The sequence below is a fragment of the Canis lupus genome, chromosome 11, assembly GCF_011100685.1.
Source record: "Canis lupus familiaris isolate Mischka breed German Shepherd chromosome 11, alternate assembly UU_Cfam_GSD_1.0, whole genome shotgun sequence".
Taxonomy (NCBI): Eukaryota; Metazoa; Chordata; class Mammalia; order Carnivora; family Canidae; genus Canis; species Canis lupus.
The window spans coordinates 45,171,934-45,189,466 of record NC_049232.1 but is presented as its reverse complement, the minus strand read 5'-3'; the positions used below and the strand labels follow the sequence as shown (position 1 = coordinate 45,189,466).

The following is a 17,533-nucleotide window of genomic DNA, read 5'->3' as shown; positions in this document are numbered from 1 at the left end:
GAAAGATAAGGCCCCTATCACCCCATGTCTGTGGGAGGATAGGAACCGAACACTGATGATCAACGATTAGGAAACACAGATGGCCTAATCAGTGGACCACACCAAAATCTCTAGCATTTTTCTGTTAGGCCACCCCAGTTTCAAAAATCCTCCCACCTTTCAGAGGAATTGAGTTCAATTTCTATCTTATTGAAATAGTTTGAAATAAAGTCTCCCTTGCCTATTTAACTGATGTGGAGTAATTTTTCTTTCCTAGAGCTCAGTCAAGATTTGTTGAATCAAATTTGAAGAACTTCAACTTTCTATTGTCATGGATAGCATCAGTTTAGAAAAAATAAAAGTCTTTGTAAGGAATACCAATGTCGGAGGAAATGTTACAAAACAAAGCAAAATGATTTGCTAGATGGCTCACGGTATCCATTCCAGAAAGACAGCCAAATGTAGTTTGAAGAATGGGATAATATTCTCTTTTAATAACATTTTCTATAGCTAAATGGTCTTATTTGGAATAATTTAAAGTGAGTTACATTATGTAGAAGTGTCTAACAAATTGAAAATGCTCAGGACTGTTTATTAAGTGGCAAGGAATAAAATCTTTGCTGAGTGGTGCTTATTTCCTATATAATTGTTCCAATGAAACCATTCCTATGGGCTAGATCTTTGGGACTGATCTATGTCCTCAGTTTTATTGATCAAAAGCTGAGAACCAAAGAGGATGTTATGGCTATTTGGTGTAGGTCTGCAGGAACTGGAAACTGGGTTGCTTTATATCCAATCTTGAATTTTTTTAAAAAAATTGAAGCATAGTTGACATATTATATTAGTTTCAGGTGTACAATGTAGTGATTCAACAATTCTATACATTACAAAATGCTCATCATGATAAGTATATTTGCCATCTGTCACCATACAAATTATCACAATATTATTGATTGTATTCCTTGTGCAATATTTTTCATCCCGAGGACTTATCTGAGGCTTGTACCTTTCAAACCCCTTTATCTATTTTGCCTAACCACCCCCACCACAGCAACCACCATTTTGTCCTCCTTATTTATTAGTCGGTTTCTGTTTTGCTTGCCTGTTTGTTTTTTTAGATTCCACATATAATCGACATCATATTTGTCTTTGGCTTATTTCACTTATTTCGCCTTTAGGCCCATCCATGTTATTGCAAATGGCAAAATTACACTCCTTTTTATGACAAAGTGGTATTCCATTGTGTGTATATATATGTGTATATAGTATACATTGTGTGTATATATACATATATATGTGTGTGCATATATATGTGTATATATATATATATCACATCTTTATTCATCTACAGATGGACATTTCAGGTTGCTTCATACCTTGGCTTTTTAAAATAATGCTGTAATGAGCATAGGGGTGCATTTATATTTTCAAATTAGTGTTTTTATTTTTGAGGGGTAAATACTCAGAAATGGAATTATTGGATCATATGGAATTTTTATTTTTGATTTTTTGAGGAACCTCTGTATTTCTTTCCATAGTAGCTGCACCAACTTACATTCCCATCAATAGTCACAACAGTTCCTTTTTCTCTACATCCTCACCAACACTTGTCTTTATTATTTTTTAAAAGATTTTATTTATTTATTTATTTGAGAAAGAGAACACGAGCAGGAGCAGAGGTAGAAGCAGACTCCTCTGCTGAGCAGGGAGCCCAATTAGGGGTTGATCCCAGGGATCATGACCTGAGCTGAAGGCAGATGCTTAGCTGGCTAAACCACCCAGGCACCCCAATACTTGTCTTTTTGATATTAGCCATTCTGACTGGTGTGAGGTGATGTCTCATTGTGATTAGTCTTGTGTTCTTTTTACTCTCTTCTAGAAATTTGAGGTCTAAATTGGCGTGATATTTTAACCAGAGGGAGAAATTCAACTGACAAGACTTATGCAAAAGACAAGTAACAAAAGTGTTTAGGTGGAGAAGTATAACCTGAAGAGAAGATTCTTACTCCTTTTGGTAAATTGTAGCTACACAGAGTATTGCAGTTAACATAGCTCTTTGCCATGAAAATCTGATTTGATCCCCAAACCGGTTTACCAAGGCAAGAAATGGCTTGATTAAATGATTTACTAAAGGTCACCTGTCTGGTTAATGACAGTATGGAAACTAGAATGAGATTTTTAGTTCATCTGGTTTTTAAAAAGTCTACTTTGTGCTTATTATGGGTAAGCATTATGTTGGTTCTTGGAGAGAGAGTGAATTAAGAGAGGAATAGACAACAAACAAAAATATGTTTATGACAGTTGTGATAGGTGCAAATGCATGAAAAGTGCACTTTGCAATGAGAATTTATAAGAGGGTCATAACCTTGTCTGGAGATGGGGTCTGGATGAGGAAAGGCTGGCTCAAATGAATGGCATTTACATTCCCAGTCCAGTATCCCGAGAATCCTCATTTAATTAGGGTTCAACAACAGTGGGCTCTATACTGTGGTCTGAAGGCTGGTTCTAGCACTAGATGGACAAATGAGAAATTTAATGAGTGGTGAGATTTTTTTTTTTATCAAGTTAAATATATTTAAAACAAAGGTCTGTCTTATTCCTGAGACTGTCTTTCCTTATTTGTGATTTTAAAGTACCCTTTCTTTTATACAGTGATTATTATGGTAAATAAATATTTGTTTTAGTGAGTTACTTGGGGCTATAAAATTTTCAAATCCTACATCATCTCTCCCATTTTATTTAAAATATTTTTAGTTGGTGACATCCTAAGTCTGGGAACAAGTGATCTATATCCTGCTGCAACTCCCACCTCATACTTCCCTTTTATTTTATGAGTGGAGGGAAGATCTTTGCTTTGACTAACCTAATAAGTCAAAGGAATAAGATAGTGCCTTTGTACTTATGTGGGAGATGGGATTAAAAATAACGAGACACACAAACTCAGAAGCGTAATGTTATTTCAGGAAATGAGAATAAACAGAGAATTTAAGCATGTTATTTTGTATACTTGCTGGGAAGTTTCCTAGCAAGCTATCACGTCAACCTTTATATAGATGAGGGTGAGAGACAGGGCAGAAGGAGAGCGAGTTGAAATTGAAGGCTGCACTGACAAAGAGAAGGCAAAGGCTGGCTGGGTCAAGGAGAGGGAGAGCTTTCTTGATCCCTGTTGCTCTTTCTGCAGAGAATTTCTCTCTCAGTCTCTCCTCTTGGCCTTGCTTGTATCTATCAACAGATTCTGTTTATGCCTTAGCTTCAGTGAAGGCTGTTGGGCTGGCAGTATGCCCTCCCTCATTGGAATGTGTCACGGTGCAGAGGATAAAAGCAATCGATGGTCCTTCCTGGCCCCCACCCCTCCTCCTGCCCCTATAAATACTTTTATTTGCATTCTGTCACTGTGGTTGTGGCTTATCCCGTTGCATTCGCCCTTTCTAGTTGAAAGTCATTAATCTGCAAATGCAACTAATTAGCCCTTCACTGTTCCAGGAGCAGAAAACACTGCTCGCTCATCGTCCTAGTTTATTGGATGCCAGAAAACGTACACTTAAGGATCAATGGGTCTTGCCAATAGAAAGGGTGCTCTGTATAATTACACAATCGGCCCTGGTGAGCTATAAAATGAGAATTGCACAGAGCACCTAAAACTTGCCTCAGAATGGTGCACTTACTTAAACCAGTCTTATATTTCTTATTTTCCCAAGTAAGTTGTGCCCATTTTGTGAGGTGAGCCATCTCAATCCATCTTCTTGAAGAGTGAAGCACAGAAAATTAGGTGAAATTGGGTGCATTTCAGCCTTGACATTTTTCTTTTTGGAGAAAGGTTGAACTCAGGACCTCAGGGTTGGTATGAGATTGGAAAGGCCAAACCACTTTATCTTATTTTTTCAATGAGAGAAAAAGATCTTTTGATCCCGAATAAAATAAGAAGTAAAATGCTTATGCCTAACCTTCTTCTTCTTCTTCTTCTTCTTTTTTTTTTTAGTTAAAAAAAAAGGACACAACTGACTACATGCCTCCAGAGAAAACTCCTGATTCTCCTAAAAGAAAATAATTTTTCTATAGAGGTAAATGTGGAGAGTATTCCATCACCATGATAAAAAGTCCAGAGAGGAAAAAAATGTCTAGGACACTAGGGTAGTTGAATCCCATGGATGCAAGAGCAGGTGTTGAAGGAGATTGTTACCATCACTGGCCACAGCCCTCCATTGCTCACAATCAATGCCATTAGCAGAAACCTGCATAGATTTCTGTGATGAGTCTGCAATGCGGTCTACCAGGTACTGTGAGCTGAGTCCTTTTTGGCTCTGTGCTGAGAGATGGGGTTCAAGCTATTGGTGCAGTGCTTATCTAGAACATTCCTCATCTTTATTAACTGTGTCTAGTGGTTAAACAGTTCTTAGCATAAATGGGAATGGACTTTGAAATGAGCAAGTGGAACTGTTTCTTTTCCTTAGAATATTCACAATAATTTAAGAATAGCAAACAAAGTTGGCTTTCCTTGAATAGCACCTCTTTTTCTTTGAAAAAAAAAAAAAAACAACAACCTTTTTAACCTTTGTTTTCTTTCTTTCTCTTTCTCATTCTTTCCTGAACTTTTAAGTTCAGGAATATAAAGACTGTGGTAACAGATTTAAATTTATTTTGATCTGTTGTCTATACCTCCTTAGTGTTTATCTAACCTTACTTATATCCAAAGAGTTACTATCTTAACAGAATGATAGGGAATAAGCCTCCTTTGTTCTTGAATGGGTTGTCTATTGCAGTGGTTCTTAGGATGTTTTTGCACCCCAAACCCTTTAAGAATTGCTGTTACCATGTGATTTCACTCATATGTGGAATTTAAGAAACAAAGCAAATGAGCAAACAAAGGAAAAAACAGAGACAAACAAAAACCCAGACTTTTAAATACAGAGAACAAATTGGTGGTTGCCAGAGGGGAACTGGGGGGGGGGGGGATTTGTGAAATAGATAATAAGAGTACACTTACTGTGATGAGCACTGAGTAAAGTATAGAAATGTTGAATCACTACACTATATACCTGAAACTAATATGACACGTATATTAATTATATTTGGATAAAAAAATTTGAAGAAACACAAAAATATATTAAAAAGCAGTTCTCTAAAAATATTGGTCATAAATAACCTTCTCTCCAGAAAATGTATACTTATGCCATTTTACTTTTGATTTTAGGGAATTCATGGACACCTTAAAGCAACTGCTTTCTGGAGTCCACGGTCCCAGATTAAAAACTTGTGGTCAAATGCAATGTCTATGAAACAGTGGGGAAATTAAAGCATATATTAGGATTTATGAATACACCATGTTGCAGAATAATAACAGATTGCTGCTTTATGGTAATGGCTAAGATTTAGTCTCAAGTTAGGCAGACTTGAGTCTACTTTCCAGCTGTGTGAGAAGTTATTTAGGTAGTATAAGCTTTAGTTATCTCATTTAAAAGAGGGTAATAACATCTACCTCAATGGGTTGCTGAGATATGCTTGGGACAATCATCTCTAAAAAAATATTAGTGATTGTCATTGTTCTTTTTTAAGATTTTATTTTTATTTATTCATGAGAGACACACAGAAAGAGAGGAAGAGACATAGGCAGAAAGAGAAGCAGGCTCCATGCAGGGATCCCGATTGGGGACTCGATCCCGGGACCCCAGGATCACGCCCTTAGCCACCCAGATGTCCCTTGATTATCACTGTTGTTAAAGATGGGGAGTGTTATTCTGGGTTTGATTAAGGCAGGGCATCCTTTCTTTCCTTGCTTGTTAGTTGTCACTGCCATTCTCTTTTGAACACTCTTGAATGCCCAGCCTCTGCACCCCCTGCCCCAAACTTCTACTTAGCTACTAAGACTCATCCTGCTTGAAGAAATTTTGTTTCACACTTTGAAAAGGAAAGAGATTCAGGTTTTTAACAATGCTTTATGTCATGTTTTAAGGTCACTGCGGACTGTGAAACTCAAAGGAGGGGAAGGATGTTGAGTTATCTGGTGGGCAGTGTTTATCTAGAACATTCCTCAACAGGGGCCTGATATTTTCCTCTTCTGCTTTCTTTTTACATACCTTGATTTTAACCATGAGCTCTTTCACTTTTTTTTTTTCTGGCCTTTCCCCTTTCTTAATTCCTTGTCAGTGGCAATTCTCTGTTCAGTTCAGTTCAGCTCAACAGATAATGATTAAGTATCTTCTATCTCCCAGCCACTGAGCTAGATACTAGGAACAGAGAAATATGTACAGTGAATCCTTATATTTGGAAGTCCTTGGAGCCTTATAGTGTTAGGCACAGTATCATCATCATCATCATCATCATCATCATCACCACTGTTGTTTACTGAGGACTCACTGAGTCAAGTATGTGCTAACCATGTTGCATACATTATTTCATTTCACTTCACTGTAGGATCTTCTTTCTAGAATCACCCATTCTTTTATTACAATAGTACAAGCATTTTTTTTGCTCGCTCTAGCCCAATCCAGCAGTTCTCACTTCTCTCTATGATAACTATTTTCAGAATCTGCTAAGCCTTCTCTTGGTCAACCACTAAATGCTGATTGTCCTCCAAAGCCTGGATATGGATGGCTGTGTTTCCCACTCCTCCTATGCTTTGAAACTTACAAATAATATGACTTGCGCCTCAGTAAGTCAATGACTGACCAGTTTTCAGTTTTGGATGACTCAAAATTATTCTAGGTCAGACCTAGGAGATACAATATGATTCCAAATAATTAGGAGCCATGTAGGTCTTCTGATTTTACCAAAGAGTTTGGTAAACTCTTTTGGTAAAGAGTTTGGGATTGTTCCAGAAGCTGTAATTCGAGTCAGAATGGTGGTTAAAGCCCCACAGTTGATGAATTCACTAACTTTAAAACATCTAACATAATCTAAGGTGACATTAGAATCAGTGACAAAGTATTTTGTAACACAAAAAGAACTATTAAAAGAATCTCAATATCTTTAATATAATGTTTACAATAAACTGTGTCTACATTTTTATGGGATTTCTGCATATAATGCGAAGAAGTTGGTCATTTAATGATTTGGCTCCATGATTCACAACATTTTGATATTTGGAACAAACAACCTGTTTGGCATAGCATGGGTCAGCTGTTCCTGAAGTTTTTGTGGGGAGGAGTTACTTTTTGTTTACTAGAAGACTTACAGCTGTCAATCAGATTGGAGCAGGTGCCAGGTACTGGCATTCAGTCTCAGATTCCATTGTGAAAAGACCAGGGCACTTTAGTGAAGGGAGCAGGGGATATTACAAAGGTATCCTTCCAGAGAGAAAGGGGCTTCTGATGTTCTACAGCTGTCCTTGTATATGTTGTCTGTTGTGGAATCAGAAACCTTTGTAAGCATATCAAAGGCACAAGGTGTATCTAAGATAAAGCTTTTTGAAGCAACAATAATTTGGGATTATATTTTGAGTACTTTGTATGTGCTGTGCACATTACTAGGGACTTTGCATACATAACCAGTAACACTAGCATACTATGGGGTTGATCTGGTTATTTATGTTTAATGGATAAGTAGATTGAGGGCTAGAGAAATTAAGTAACTTGGTAAAGATCATATTGTTTATAGATGGCTGGCCTTGGGTTTTGTCACAGAGTGTTTTTGTTTTTAGGATTGAATCTTTTTGTAAAGGGACATGATTCCTATCATTTTCTTACCCATTTTTTCAAAAAATATTTTTTTAAAAGGCAGGAATGGTTCTCCCTTTCTAGTACTGCTTTCATTTTGTACAGGGTGTGGTTTGAAAGTGTTTCTAGATTAACATACAGTCATTTCTCTTTCCAGAAATGGCCCAGATTAAAAATACTTGAATGTCGCTCTGTTGCAACAGACACGATTGAAAAAACGTCATCCCTTTTGCCCTGTCTTTAAGTGTAATGATTAATGCACCATTGCAGGATGATCTATGTGCCCATAGATTACTGCCTGAATCACTGTGTCTACTTTATGACTTATTGTTTGCCTGAGATCACTGAACATTTTATTTAAAGATTAAGTGGAGGATTAAAGCCCTTCTCTTCTTCTTGGCTAGAATTTTTTAAAAAAGGAAAGAAGGAAAGAAAGGAAGAAAGGAAGAAAGAAAGGGATAAAGAAAGAAAGATTAGGTAGAAAAACGACTGCATTGATGGTCAGTTAAAATTAGGCAGCTGGAATCAAATCAATCATTTGTCAGTGAGGCATATGAAAAGTTTAAGAGATGCTTTATGGCAACCAAAACCAAGAAATTGTGCTGTTATACATGGTTGATATGATCAGATATCAATATTGTTGTATACATTATAGGGCCATAAATATGGGTGTCTTAGCAACTTGTATAATTTTGTAACATTCTTGAAAAACCACTGGAGAAGAGAAAAAATAAAATTCAGATATCCAAATTAGTAGAATTTGAGAAATACATATATTACCGATTGAGCTCCATTTTGCAATATTCTCAGTTCATGTGATATTGCAGTTGTTTTTTTCCACTGTGGCAGAAGAAGGAAAAAGCAAGCTGGTCTTTTAAATTTATTACATTACATTAGTTGCACTATAAGATTCTTTGAAGATGATTGTCTTGTGGATTCTAGTTCCAGATCAGTGGACATTTGGCTGGAAGGATTTATATTGTATGCTCAGAGAATTGGGCCTTAAATCAGTGTTACTGTAGGTTGCAGAGGGTTTGGTTTTTACAACTACAATAACTAACTCACTGGGGAGGTGTATGTGTGACCCTTTCCCGATATTCCAAGGGAAGTGTGTGTTTGGTCATCATTGCTTTAAATTCTAAAAAGCAATACAACAGAAACATTAGCTTTCCTATCACCATGCGTTTGTTTCACTTGGTAAAAGAGATTCTATATAGAAGGGGAAATAGTTGCATTAGTTTGTAATTTGTGAGAGAATTGAACTTTTGATTCCATAGAGGAGAACACTTAGATTGAATTATACCAGGTTCAGGGGACATTTTAAGCAGAAGTCTGCCTAAGTCCACTCTACATTTTTCTTTCCTTTTCTGAAAAAGCCTTTTTTTCCTAACAGCAATGGTAGAAATATCCTCTAGGAAAGACAGGATAGTATATATTTATGTTCATCCATTCATTTATTTCTTTATCCAACCATTTATTCTTCAAACAAATAAGTACCCACAGGAGCCAGGCTCCCTTTTGGGGAGTTCTCAGCTTGGTGGTAGATGGCCAGAAAGAGAATACATCTTTACCATTCTGTGTGGTAAGCACTAAGAGGTAGAGAAAATACAAAATGCTTTGGGGACAAAGAGGAGGGAATGATATCCACCAGAAGGAGGGTACATCCTTAAAGTGAGAAGAAAAGATGCTAGTGCTCGGTCTTTGTGAACTCCTAAAATTTAGCCACTGTTAGTAGGTCTGCGTGTTTGGCATGCATGGCAGGAGGGATGGAGTGTGAATCAAGATGCAGACATTAGTTAGAGCTTTGTATTGGAAGGGACCCTAGGGATCATGTGGGCTAGTCTCCTCAGTGCAAGAATCTCATAAGCCACCTTCACAGGGTCTTGATTTGCTTTGCTGATTTTTTTATTTTTTTATTTTTTAGTCTATTGGTTCTATTATAGCTCCCTGGTACAAAACAGGGCAAATAAACTGTCTCACTCAACAGGCTTTTAAATGTTCTTATTAAGCTTGTGGTTGCTCAAAACCCCTAGGCATTTAAAAAATATTATTCATATAAGAGGTTGCAAGCCTTTTCTGCATCCTGTTTGTGCAATTGATTGTTTTGAATCTAAAAGTAGGACTCTGCATTTATTCCTTTAAAATTCTATTGATTTGGTTTTGCTTTCATGTTCCAGTTTAAAGATCATTTTAAACCTGCATTCTGACGTCTCTCATATTAGCTATTCTGTCCCAGTCTATGCTATCTGTAAACTTGATTAATATGCTGTCTATATCTTTACCCAGGTCATTGATAAAAATGCTAAAGAGATAGGTAGGAGGACAGAGCACCAGAGGATTACACATCGTCTCCTTTGGGGTATGATTGTTTAACTAGACAGGAGTCAATTTAGACACCCAAGCTCATTGCCTTGGTATAGGCAGGTGACCATCTGGACTGGTTTGTGCAGGAGTGTCCCCAGTTTATGTGGTTATGTTTTGGTGTACACGCAAAAGTATTCTGCTTTGGCTGAAGAGTATTATGGTTAATGATGTTCATGAGCTCTTTCATACAATGAAATGAGAGTTACTTGCCAAATTTGTTCTTAATCTCATTGTTCCCAGTATTCATGCATTTTTCTAAATGTTTTCAAATAATCCAAGATCTTTTTCCTTCTGCTTTTGGGAAGGAAATTTAAATTTATGAACCTGTGATGACAGTTTTGGTTTATTGTATACAGTATGCTAGGTATCCAAGTGTTTTACAAGTTTTATCTCATTTAATCTTCATCATAACTTTGTGAGGTAGGGATTGGCACTGCTATTTATAGGTAAAGAAAGTGAGTTATCATGGGTTAAGTAACTTTTCCAGAGCCTCAGAGCTAGTAAGAGATAGAGACAGAATTCAAACCCAGGCAGTTGGAACTCTAGAGCCCTTACTCTGTCCTACTAACTTTCTAAACTTAGTTTTATCCTCATTTGAAGCCTGCGACACCAAAAAAAAAAAAAAATAGACATGAAAGAAGCGGAGTTCAAAAATACTCCTCCTCCTTGAAAATCATTTAAAGTTAGGCAATAAAGTAAAGGTAATATAAATTTTCTAGGGTGCTAGCAGGAATTGATGGAATTACACAATTTAAAGGACAAAGCTAAGGGACACTTCTCAATGCTTCTGACAAATGGGCCGTAAAAGTGCTCAAAGACCACTATGGCTCAGAGACATTCTTCTAGCCCTTGAACTTCTCTGGCTCCTACAATAGCTTACAACATTTGCTATCACTTTTCTGTGGCCCAGGGAGGAAGGGAGAAAAAGACCACAATGGACCTAAAATGACCCTTCTGGGTCACTTCTCTTAGAAAAGTGATCAGTTTCATATCATATGAAGGCATATGAGTGCCTACAATAGCAAAATGTTTCAAAGTAAAACAACAACAAAAAAGCGTTCCTGAGTCATTTCATTCTTTTTATATTCTTATTTTTCCAATGGCTGGGGCAGGATAGTGCTCAGTAAATGTTTGCTGAGTGAATGAACAAATCCCCTCCACAATTCTACGTATTTTGGAGTGGGGAAGGAGGAAAGAGTGGGGTATATCTTCACAAAGGCTCTTTGTCTCTTTTGCATTTTAGTTCAAAATGCTCAGCTCTGCAGTTTCTTATACATGAAGCTTTTGGAGGATGTCACTTACCAAGGGAGGGACACCCCTTCCTCACCCTCTCCAAGCACGTTCTTCATTTCAAGACATATAACTTACTTATTACGTTATGTTAATGAAGGTACAGCCCGTGGTTTAGAATTTGCCGTGCTCTGTGAAAGGCAGAAAGAAAAGAAGCCTATAAATACAAGGAATCTGGACCAGAGAACATTTTATTACAAGACTCGCTCCTTTCTTAAAGACAGTAAACATGATGAATTTCTCTTTGCAACTGAATTTATGAAGATAGATGATTCTCTTTGTGGTTGTTTTAACTGGGTTTGCCTCGCGGTCTGGAGCAGAGTTGCAAGCCCACACAAATACATTTATTGCCATCCCTAATGACAGGATACAATGTCTTCTGTATGACTGAGTGGGACTTATGAAAATGACATTGCGTTTTTACCGTAGGGATGGAGGAGGACTTGTCTGATTTCCGTGTTTTAGCAGAGAGGCCTCAGTATTTTTTGTCAGGGAACCCTCCGACCGCCTGGAATCTTGCTTCTGCTACAACTTTTCTATAGTCCCCTTTTCAGAGTCAGACTGAAGAAAAAAAAATCTTTTGTTGAGACTTTTTCAAATACCAACCCAGGAATTGGTGGCAGAGCTTTGTGTTTGATGCTCACACGTTCAGCTCGCACTGGCTTTCTGCTGAGCTGACACAGAAGGGAGAAGTGAAAGGAAGGGGGGGGGGAGGCGGCAGGAAAGGGAAATGGAAGGTTTCTGAGCTCAGTGTTTAAGTGTCTTTTTCACTCAACGTGCAGTTCAAGCTCGAGCGCACATGCACAGCCGCACAAGGGAGCTAGCTCCACTTTGCTAATGATGGCAGAGCGCATCATTGGCTATGCACATCACAGAAGAAAGCCATTCTGCTTAGCTCTAATTCCATCAGGATCATTTACCTTTTGAAGGATAGAAAAGAATGAATTGAAGATCAGAATCATCAGCCTTATTTGGCTTCATCTAAGATTTATGGCAGCTGCTTTCAAGGGCAACTGGAAAAAGCCAACTGCAGAATTCACATCTGTACCATTTCTTGTCTTTCAATATTTTATAAATGTTACGAGCAAAGTCAACCTCTGGGGACATTAAAATTAAACAACCTCTATCCCTCCCCTATATTGGAATGAGAGCATATATCAATAATCGCTATATTTAACTACTCTCATCTGTAACATACCTTTTAGGATTAGCTGTCTTGGAAGCCTACCGTTAGTTTACTATTCATTTACCAAAGGTTATTATAATGTGGGATCCGTGTCTTTGTGATGACAAAGGCATTAAACTTTGATTTAAATTGTTAATAATACAGTGCCCATTTTTGCCAGCTTTAGACTTGAATTTATTTTTTTTAAGCAAACATTTAAGGGATATCAACCAACATTTGAAATGAAGATATATTGTTCTTAATTTAAGTGCCTTGATGTGCAGCCAAAGAAAAAATTAACATATATATATATATATATAATTTCCCAGGAAGACATTTGCTGTGATCTCTGAGGAAGTAAATAAGGTTGCTTTGGTTTCTTTAGATGCTTTGATTAGTTTTGACAGCAAGAAATATATCTTGCATCCATATGATAAAAGACTACAATATAACTGAGGCTGATATAGTGGCTCACAAATTATCCCAAGGATCAAGTACAGTGGACAAAATTGATAAGGCAAATTAGTTTTCTATTTGCAAGGTGTTCAAGAGCTCTAAACTTCTCTTTTCATCATAAAATGCTTATTCTTAAAGAAGTCCCAAATGGAGTAGCTCCTATGGATCTTCTTAGTGACATCGTTTATTATTTACAACAAATGAACGTAGCATCAGCCTTTTCCAGCTGACTCTGCTGATGTCTTAGCTCTCAGCTGTGATGCTCCTGGTCACAAGAAAGGTAAAATGTCAAATGTCAAAGGGAAACGGATGTGACCTGAGTAAACGAAACCTGTCATGAGAAGTGCTTATTATTGAATGAGTAGCTATTGCTGGAATGAATGGTGGAGCCAGAGAGATACAGGTTCAAATCCAAGTTCTGCCATTAGCTGGGCCATCTTGGGCAAGGTATTTAACATCTCTGATGTTAAGCTCATATCTTCTCTTGCAAAATGGAGACAGTTTCCTCTTACAGCAGCTGTGAGAATGAGATGCTTTAATGTATCTATTACCAGTGTTTGATGCATAGAAGGTGCTAGATAAATGTTTTTTTCCTAACCCCTTCTCATTAGAATGAAATATGATATTCACAAAATGGTTGTAAATATCTGTTTACCTTTAGGAGTATATTATTTAAGATACTTAAATAGAAGGTTAATAGTATAATAATTACTCCTGAGTTCGGTCCTGTATTATGGATATTGCTGTCACATTCACAGATATGTAAAATGGAGAGATGGGAGAAGGAGATTGGGAGCCCCACTTGTCATCCCCTCAGTTCCTAGGGGCATGTGACTTAATTGGGGTACGTCAGTATTGGGATGGAGTCTTTAGCTTTAGCCTGGCGTTCTCATTCTCCCTTTGGCTTCCTCAGCCCCAGACACATGTTCTTAAAACATGCCCTGTTCCTTTCTCTCTGCTCCTGAAGTCTTCCACTTACTGTTTCTTAGCCCTGAAATAAGTTTCCTCCTAGTGTTAGAACAATTGGCTTCTCATCTAAAATATTAATTCATTGAGAGAATTTTCCCCAGCATTCTAGCTAAGACGACCCTCTCACCACCATTTCCTGTACCATAGCAACTTGTTTATTTTATTTTCTCCCTTATCTACAGCTGCAATTATTGTTTTTGTTTGTTGTCTTCTTCCCGGCTCCAGCTACTGTGCATGGGTTGGTGCACGGCACAGAACAGGTGCTCAGTAACAACAATGGTGATCCTTGTGACAGTAGATTGCACAGTAGTATCTCTTCTGATTGCCAGCCACCATTCTTTGCATAGATGAACTATTGAATCCTCCTCAAAACCCTAAGAGATGAACACTGCCATTTGCCCATATAAATAGACCCAGAAACCGAACACAGAGGAGTTACGTGAGTTGCTGAAGGTTAGACAACTGGTAAACTGAATACGTGAGTGGATGTGTGAATTCTGACCACGAAAGCAAACTTCTCTTCCGCTTCAGCTTTTAGGGAGACTTTCTTTTTAAAAAATTTTTGAGAGAAGGCAGGCATAAGCAGGGGGGAGTGGCAGAGGGAGAGGGATAAGCAGGCTCCCCCACTGAGCAGGGAGCCCAATGGGGGCTCAATCCCAGGACCCTGGGATCATGACCCGAGCTGAAGGCAGACACTTAACCAATGGAGCCACCCAGGCACCCCTTATGGAGATTTTCTTGCCTTGTACCAATTAGGACTTTGTCTCTATGTAAATCTGCAAATAATCATAGTTTCATCTTTATCACTGAGCCCCTCTCCTGTGTCCTCTGCCTTTGCTTCTCCCCACCCCTTGCTGCCTTGTAAGTTGGCACTTGGTTTCTGCAGCTGTTAAGGAGAGATGGGGACTGAATTATATCTTACTTAGGTCATTCATACAAGAAAATATTGTGATGCTCTGAGGTGTGTTTTGGGGGATCACTTAGAAGACCTCAGTTGGTGGTGTCAAGGCTCTTGAGAGAGGGGGTGTAAACACAAATTATTGGTCCTAACCTATGCCTTGTGAAAGGCGCATACTCACCAATACCTCAGTTGTGCAAAGCAGCCATGGGATGACACAGATATTTTCCATTTTAGGGAAGTTTATTTACAGCTGAAATAGTTTTCATTTGCACCACAGGAGACACAGACATTGCTGGGATCTCTATATCCCTTTGTTTATACCCTGAGTGTCACAGACATTATTTCCCTTTATTCAAACTCCGTGGCCTTCCTTGAACATCAGCCATGGCACTCTGTGGTGGCAGGGTGTCTCTGGGGGGCTGCCGGCGGTGTGTGGGCAGGCGGCCTTCACATGAAGTACCTTAGACTGCTGTGCTGGAAAGCCAGCCTGCACTTTCACACTCTGCCTCCTCCTGTCGCTGTTGGCTGTCACTTCGCCAGCTGTCAGGTGTCCCAGCTGCTGTCATCCCCTGCCTTACTTTACACCCAGTTGTCAGAATGATGGCTTGAGGGTGGATCCACTTCTTTTCAGGAGTTAAATATGTGGACTTTATGACAGTCATTTTCCACATGGTAAAATTTTTTTTCTTTTTCTTGCCTTTAAGTTCTAGATGGTTAGGATGACTAGAAGTGTGGATTCTAGGTAATAAATAGGATGCTAGTTTTTCTTTGTGCAATTCTAAGTTTTAAAAATTGTAATTGGATACTTTATGATTATATTAATACATACTTTTAATACTTATATATTGATGCATTTAATCCATAAATATTTATTTCATGTCTGCCAAGTGCTGGGCGGGGTGCTAAGCCCTGGAGTTCTAATAACGTTGAGCAAAACCAGGTGGCTTTTATTTTTACCTTTGCGGAGCTACTGAATGGAGAGGCAGGGAGACCATCCAATGAACGCACAAATGTAAAGTTGTGACTCCCATAAGGCATACAAAGGAGAAGGTATACTATGGGAATCCAGCCTTTTCAAGAAGGTTTGTGGGGGAGGGCTTCCCTAAAGTAATGATTTTGAGCTAAACTGTGAAAAATGAATAAGGAACAGTGAGGCTAAAATATATGAAGTGCCTTATCCCTTTTCAAAGAGGTTTCCTACCCATTATTTCATTTTACTCTCCCACCAACCCAGTGAGTCCTTTTGTCAGATGATGGATGACGGATGACTCAGGTGTCATGAGAGCTTTTGTGACTTGTCCCAGGTCACACAACTAGCAAGGAGTGGAACTGGGACCGAAGGCCCATCTTTTCACTCTTGAAGTGGGGGGAACAGATCTCGGCTCCATTTGTACCCCTCTAGTTTTTACTTGTCTTTGGCTGTGTCCACTGTTAAATGGTGACTGGTAGTGCTTGTTGCACAGAGCTGGTGAGTGGGTAAGAATCAGCAAATGTCCATCCTTTTCCCTTGGTGTCCTTCTGCTGTGACCACTTTCTGTCTCCTTTCTAGCACCCTTGGCACGCACTGCAGGAGGGAGGCATCCTGTGATGAAGGCCAATTTTTGCAAATCATCCCTATATTCTATGTGTATGTTAGTTCTGGCAACTTTACACAGATACATGTGCTTAAGGCAAATACATCCTTCTTGCTATATCAGGACACAGGGCATTGTACATTTATTCTTAGGTATCTAAAAACTGAATTTGCCTAATGCAGAGAGTTGGCTTTCCGGGTAACTGTTGGGAGCTGGCTCAGGCCAAGCCAGGGCTGATGATTTTTGTTCTCAGTGGCTTGCAGAAAGTCACAGTTAAATTAATACTCAATTTTAGCAACTAACTCATCCCAGCCATCTGTGTACATCTACTTCTTCATTAAAACGTATCTTTGATCATTACATTGTATGGTTTTGCATGTTGTAGGACAGGCTACTTTTGGGAAGCAGGCAGCTTATTTTGAAAGAGAAAGCATGGGTGGCAGAGCGAGAGTCCTGGTTTTGAATCTATCCTGCAACACTTACACCAGATGAGTGGCCTTGCTTATTTAGCTGTTCAATTTCTTTGCTTCTCAGCCTCCTTGTCCAAACAATGTGGTCAATAACAGCTTCTTTTGTATAGTTTGCTAGGTAAACAAGAGAAATAAGTGAGAGAGAGAAACACGGGAAAGCATCCTCTTCTGTAAAGCAGGGATAATAATTGTACTCGTAGTGTGGTCGGAAGGGTTAAGTGGGGTCCTGTTTATAAAATGCTCAGTGCAGGGTCTCATAGATGATAAATGTCAGCTGTTCTTATGATGGCCCAGATATTATGCTAAGGGTTAGAGGGCTAGAAAGGGAGCAAGATACATGCGTTTGTTTGTATGCCTGTGTGTGTGTGTGTGTGTACTTATGGATGTGTGTGTATACCTGTGTGTGTGTACACGTGTGTGTGTGTGCGCATACTTATGGGTATATGTATGTGTACCTGTGGGTGAGTGTGTATGGAGGGCATGTGCATATATATTGTGGTTATGTGTTTACTTATGGGTGTGTATGTGTGTACTCATGGGTACATGAGTGTATACCTGTGTGTGGGTGTGTACTCATGGGTACATGTGTGTGCACCTATGGGTGACTGTGTGTACCTGTGGGAGTGTACATTACAGGGATAAGTTTGGATGTGCTGAGAGAACGGTGCAGGAAGCATGGTTCAAGGACAGCTCTGAGTTCTGAGCTACTATTT

At 38.7% G+C, this 17,533-nt stretch overlaps 2 long non-coding RNA genes across 28 annotated transcripts in view; one reads left to right on the top strand and one right to left on the bottom strand.

Annotated features, from left to right (window-relative positions):
- LOC111098074 overlaps positions 1-4,502 on the top strand; it is a 67,645-nt gene extending 63,143 nt beyond the window's left edge. For both annotated transcript variants that reach the window (XR_005366891.1, XR_005366892.1), the window contains 2 exons: positions 1,859-1,993; positions 3,959-4,502. This is a non-coding gene — a long non-coding RNA (uncharacterized LOC111098074). The remainder of the gene's footprint in view (positions 1-1,858; positions 1,994-3,958) is intronic.
- Positions 4,503-9,066: 4,564 nt separating this feature from the next.
- The window catches only part of LOC106559484, a 29,753-nt gene continuing 21,286 nt past the window's right edge, over positions 9,067-17,533 (bottom strand). For 24 of the 26 annotated variants that reach the window (XR_005366870.1, XR_005366869.1, XR_005366878.1 and 21 more), the window contains one exon: positions 13,430-16,934. This is a non-coding gene — a long non-coding RNA (uncharacterized LOC106559484). The other 2 variants (XR_005366866.1, XR_005366865.1) reach the window with 2 other exon arrangements.